This window comes from Brienomyrus brachyistius, chromosome 1, assembly GCF_023856365.1.
Source record: "Brienomyrus brachyistius isolate T26 chromosome 1, BBRACH_0.4, whole genome shotgun sequence".
Taxonomy (NCBI): Eukaryota; Metazoa; Chordata; class Actinopteri; order Osteoglossiformes; family Mormyridae; genus Brienomyrus; species Brienomyrus brachyistius.
The window spans coordinates 30,860,129-30,866,184 of NC_064533.1; the positions used below are offsets into that span (position 1 = coordinate 30,860,129).

The 6,056-nt window shown below is 45.9% G+C and overlaps 1 non-coding gene across 1 annotated transcript; it reads right to left on the reverse strand.

Annotated features, from left to right (window-relative positions):
* Positions 1-5,673: 5,673 nt before the first annotated feature.
* On the reverse strand, positions 5,674-5,745 carry trnav-gac (transfer RNA valine (anticodon GAC)). The gene has a single exon. It is a non-coding gene; the product is annotated as a tRNA-Val (tRNA).
* Positions 5,746-6,056: the final 311 nt, after the last annotated feature.

Below are 6,056 nucleotides of genomic sequence, written 5' to 3' on the forward strand. Positions count from 1 at the left end.
TTCGTGTTCCTCACATTCCATTGTGTTTGCTGCTCTGATACCAGCATGACGGCAAACGAAATCTATTAAACTTTACTCAGTGGAAGAATTTCTAGTAAGACAAGATGAACCTACTGGTGAGATCTTGCATTTTGGTTTCACAGTTCCATTCAATTATTCCTTGCTCATTTAGATCAGTGATTCAAATGGGGATTTGGGAATGACTCACACCTATTCTCTGTTTCATACGAACACACACCCTACTTTCTGTCCCCCAATATACCATAATAAATGAGATTTGAACTGATCTCCTAAGGAATGTGATGGTGAAGGCTCCTTGGCTCGATTAAGACCCTGGCTGTAATGTGGATAATCTAGCGCTTTCATTTCATTACAAAGGATTCCAAACAGGCCAACATGCTAGAATTTTCCATTTTATTCCACGTGTCGGCTGTTTTCTATGCAAAATGAGACACGTCTCAAAGTTTCCCTAAGAACCAGCAGGAATGCCATGCCAGGTAAGTCAAGGTTGACAGGGGTCCATTGGCTACCCTGAAGAAGCAGCGGCATTCTATCTTGGTCCCATGGTGTAATGGCCAGCACTCTTGGCTTTGAATCCAGTGATCCGAGTTCAAGTCTCGGTGGGACCTGCTGCCCGGAAGGTTGCCAACTGCATTATGTGTGTAAAGGAATGATGGCTGTTGCCTTAACAGCATGGGCCTATGTGTTCTTACTTCTTTGCCCCTCATTTTTTGGATTGTCCTGCTTCCTCTGGCTGCATTCATCTCAACCTACTCAACGGCAATATTGCTGTAACTTGAGTTTGGCGGCTTTCTTTGGTTCATGGCTAAAAGTAGCAGCACGCTCCCCGTCGGGGAATCGAACCCCGGTCGCCCACGTGACAGGCGGGGATACTCACCACTATACTAACGAGGAGTGAGGCAAAGCTCACATCTGCCCAAAGGTCCCCCATGGCTGTGGTATACTTACGTGTTCCTCACATTCCATTGTGTTTGCTGCTTTGATACCAGCATGACGGCAAAGGAAATCTATTAAACTTTACTCAGTGGAAGCATCTCTATTAAGACAAGATGAACCTACTGGTGAGATCTTGCATTTTGGTTTCACAGTTCCATTCGATTATTGCTTGCTCATTTAGATCAGTGATTCAAATGGGGATTTGGGAATGACTCACACCTATTCTCTGTTTCATACGGACACACACCCTACTTTCTTTCACCCAATATTCCATAATAAATGAGATTTAAACTGATCTCCTAAGGAATGGGATGGTGAAGGCTCCTTGGCTCGATTAAGACCCTTGCTGTAATGCGGATAATCTAGCGCTTTCATTTCATTACAAAGGATTCCAAACGGGCCAACATGCTAGAATTTTCCATTTTCTTCCACGTGTCGGCTGTTTTCTATGCAAAATGAGACACGTCTCAAAGTTCCCCTAAGAACCAGCAGGAATGCCATGCCAGGTAAGTCAAGGTTGACGGGGGTCCATTGGCTACCCTGAAGAAGCAGCGGCATTCTATCTTGGTCCCATGGTGTAATGGCCAGCACTCTTGGTTTTGAATCCAGTGATCCGAGTTCAAGTCTCGGTGGGACCTGCTGCCCGGAAGGTTGCCAACTGCATTATGTGTGTAAAGGAATGATGGCTGTTGCCTTAACAGCATGGGCCTATGTGTTCTTACTTCTTTGCCCCTCATTTTTTGGATTGTCCTGCTTCCTCTGGCTCCATTCATCTCAACCTACTCAACGGCAATATTGCTGTAACTTGAGTTTGGCGGCTTTCTTTGGTTCATGGCTAAAAGTAGCAGCACGCTCCCCGTCGGGGAATCAAACCCCGGTCTCCCACGTGACAGGCAGGGATACTCACCACTATACTAACGAGGAGTGAGGCAAAGCTCACATCTGCCCAAAGGTCCCCCATGGCTGTGGTATACTTACGTGTTCCTCACATTCCATTGTGTTTGCTGCTCTGATACCAGCATGACGGCAAAGGAAATCTATTAAACTTTACTCAGTGGAAGCATCTCTATTAAGACAAGATGAACTTACTGGTGAGATCTTGCATTTTGGTTTCACAGTTCCATTCGATTATTGCTTGCTCATTTAGATCAGTGATTCAAATGGGGATTTGGGAATGACTCACACCTATTCTCTGTTTCATACGAACACACACCCTACTTTCTTTCCCCCAATATTCCATAATAAATGAGATTTAAACTGATCTCCTAAGGAATGGGATGGTGAAGGCTCCTTGGCTCGATTAAGACCCTTGCTGTAATGCGGATAATCTAGCGCTTTCATTTCATTACAAAGGATTCCAAACGGGCCAACATGCTAGAATTTTCCATTTTCTTCCACGTGTCGGCTGTTTTCTATGCAAAATGAGACACGTCTCAAAGTTCCCCTAAGAACCAGCAGGAATGCCATGCCAGGTAAGTCAAGGTTGACGGGGGTCCATTGGCTACCCTGAAGAAGCAGCGGCATTCTATCTTGGTCCCATGGTGTAATGGCCAGCACTCTTGGTTTTGAATCCAGTGATCCGAGTTCAAGTCTCGGTGGGACCTGCTGCCCGGAAGGTTGCCAACTGCATTATGTGTGTAAAGGAATGATGGCTGTTGCCTTAACAGCATGGGCCTATGTGTTCTTACTTCTTTGCCCCTCATTTTTTGGATTGTCCTGCTTCCTCTGGCTCCATTCATCTCAACCTACTCAACGGCAATATTGCTGTAACTTGAGTTTGGCGGCTTTCTTTGGTTCATGGCTAAAAGTAGCAGCACGCTCCCCGTCGGGGAATCAAACCCCGGTCTCCCACGTGACAGGCAGGGATACTCACCACTATACTAACGAGGAGTGAGGCAAAGCTCACATCTGCCCAAAGGTCCCCCATGGCTGTGGTATACTTACGTGTTCCTCACATTCCATTGTGTTTGCTGCTCTGATACCAGCATGACGGCAAAGGAAATCTATTAAACTTTACTCAGTGGAAGCATCTCTATTAAGACAAGATGAACTTACTGGTGAGATCTTGCATTTTGGTTTCACAGTTCCATTCGATTATTGCTTGCTCATTTAGATCAGTGATTCAAATGGGGATTTGGGAATGACTCACACCTATTCTCTGTTTCATACGAACACACACCCTACTTTCTTTCCCCCAATATTCCATAATAAATGAGATTTAAACTGATCTCCTAAGGAATGGGATGGTGAAGGCTCCTTGGCTCGATTAAGACCCTTGCTGTAATGCGGATAATCTAGCGCTTTCATTTCATTACAAAGGATTCCAAACGGGCCAACATGCTAGAATTTTCCATTTCCTTCCACGTGTCGGCTGTTTTCTATGCAAAATGAGACCCGTCTCAAAGTTCCCCTAAGAACCAGCAGGAATGCCATGCCAGGTAAGTCAAGGTTGACGGGGGTCCATTGGCTACCCTGAAGAAGCAGCGGCATTCTATCTTGGTCCCATGGTGTAATGGCCAGCACTCTTGGCTTTGAATCCAGTGATCCGAGTTCAAGTCTCGGTGGGACCTGCTGCCCGGAAGGTTGCCAACTGCATTATGTGTGTAAAGGAATGATGGCTGTTGCCTTAACAGCATGGGCCTATGTGTTCTTACTTCTTTGCCCCTCATTTTTTGGATTGTCCTGCTTCCTCCGGCTCCATTCATCTCAACCTACTCAACGGCAATATTGCTGTAACTTGAGTTTGGCGGCTTTCTTTGGTTCATGGCTAAAAGTAGCAGCACGCTCCCCGTCGGGGAATCGAACCCCGGTCTCCCACGTGACAGGCGGGGATACTCACCACTATACTAACGAGGAGTGAGGCAAAGCTCACATCTGCCCAAAGGTCCCCCATGGCTGTGGTATACTTACGTGTTCCTCACATTCCATTGTGTTTGCTGCTCTGATACCAGCATGACGGCAAAGGAAATCTATTAAACTTTACTCAGTGGAAGCATCTCTATTAAGACAAGATGAACCTACTGGTGAGATCTTGCATTTTGGTTTCACAGTTCCATTCGATTATTGCTTGCTCATTTAGATCAGTGATTCAAATGGGGATTTGGGAATGACTCACACCTATTCTCTGTTTCATACGGACACACACCCTACTTTCTTTCCCCCAATATTCCATAATAAATGAGATTTAAACTGATCTCCTAAGGAATGGGATGGTGAAGGCTCCTTGGCTCGATTAAGACCCTTGCTGTAATGCGGATAATCTAGCGCTTTCATTTCATTACAAAGGATTCCAAACGGGCCAACATGCTAGAATTTTCCATTTTCTTCCACGTGTCGGCTGTTTTCTATGCAAAATGAGACACGTCTCAAAGTTCCCCTAAGAACCAGCAGGAATGCCATGCCAGGTAAGTCAAGGTTGACGGGGGTCCATTGGCTACCCTGAAGAAGCAGCGGCATTCTATCTTGGTCCCATGGTGTAATGGCCAGCACTCTTGGTTTTGAATCCAGTGATCCGAGTTCAAGTCTCGGTGGGACCTGCTGCCCGGAAGGTTGCCAACTGCATTATGTGTGTAAAGGAATGATGGCTGTTGCCTTAACAGCATGGGCCTATGTGTTCTTACTTCTTTGCCCCTCATTTTTTGGATTGTCCTGCTTCCTCTGGCTCCATTCATCTCAACCTACTCAACGGCAATATTGCTGTAACTTGAGTTTGGCGGCTTTCTTTGGTTCATGGCTAAAAGTAGCAGCACGCTCCCCGTCGGGGAATCAAACCCCGGTCTCCCACGTGACAGGCAGGGATACTCACCACTATACTAACGAGGAGTGAGGCAAAGCTCACATCTGCCCAAAGGTCCCCCATGGCTGTGGTATACTTATGTGTTCCTCACATTCCATTGTGTTTGCTGCTCTGATACCAGCATGACGGCAAAGGAAATCTATTAAACTTTACTCAGTGGAAGCATCTCTATTAAGACAAGATGAACTTACTGGTGAGATCTTGCATTTTGGTTTCACAGTTCCATTCGATTATTGCTTGCTCATTTAGATCAGTGATTCAAATGGGGATTTGGGAATGACTCACACCTATTCTCTGTTTCATACGAACACACACCCTACTTTCTTTCCCCCAATATTCCATAATAAATGAGATTTAAACTGATCTCCTAAGGAATGGGATGGTGAAGGCTCCTTGGCTCGATTAAGACCCTTGCTGTAATGCGGATAATCTAGCGCTTTCATTTCATTACAAAGGATTCCAAACGGGCCAACATGCTAGAATTTTCCATTTCCTTCCACGTGTCGGCTGTTTTCTATGCAAAATGAGACCCGTCTCAAAGTTCCCCTAAGAACCAGCAGGAATGCCATGCCAGGTAAGTCAAGGTTGACGGGGGTCCATTGGCTACCCTGAAGAAGCAGCGGCATTCTATCTTGGTCCCATGGTGTAATGGCCAGCACTCTTGGCTTTGAATCCAGTGATCCGAGTTCAAGTCTCGGTGGGACCTGCTGCCCGGAAGGTTGCCAACTGCATTATGTGTGTAAAGGAATGATGGCTGTTGCCTTAACAGCATGGGCCTATGTGTTCTTACTTCTTTGCCCCTCATTTTTTGGATTGTCCTGCTTCCTCCGGCTCCATTCATCTCAACCTACTCAACGGCAATATTGCTGTAACTTGAGTTTGGCGGCTTTCTTTGGTTCATGGCTAAAAGTAGCAGCACGCTCCCCGTCGGGGAATCGAACCCCGGTCTCCCGCGTGTCAGGCTGGGATACTCACCACTATACTAACGAGGAGTGAGGCAAAGCTCACATCTGCCCAAAGGTCCCCCATGGCTGTGGTATACTTACGTGTTCCTCACATTCCATTGTGTTTGCTGCTCTGATACCAGCATGACGGCAAAGGAAATCTATTAAACTTTACTCAGTGGAAGCATCTCTATTAAGACAAGATGAACCTACTGGTGAGATCTTGCATTTTGGTTTCACAGTTCCATTCGATTATTGCTTGCTCATTTAGATCAGTGATTCAAATGGGGATTTGGGAATGACTCACACCTATTCTCTGTTTCATACGGACACACACCCTACTTTCTTTCCCCCAATAT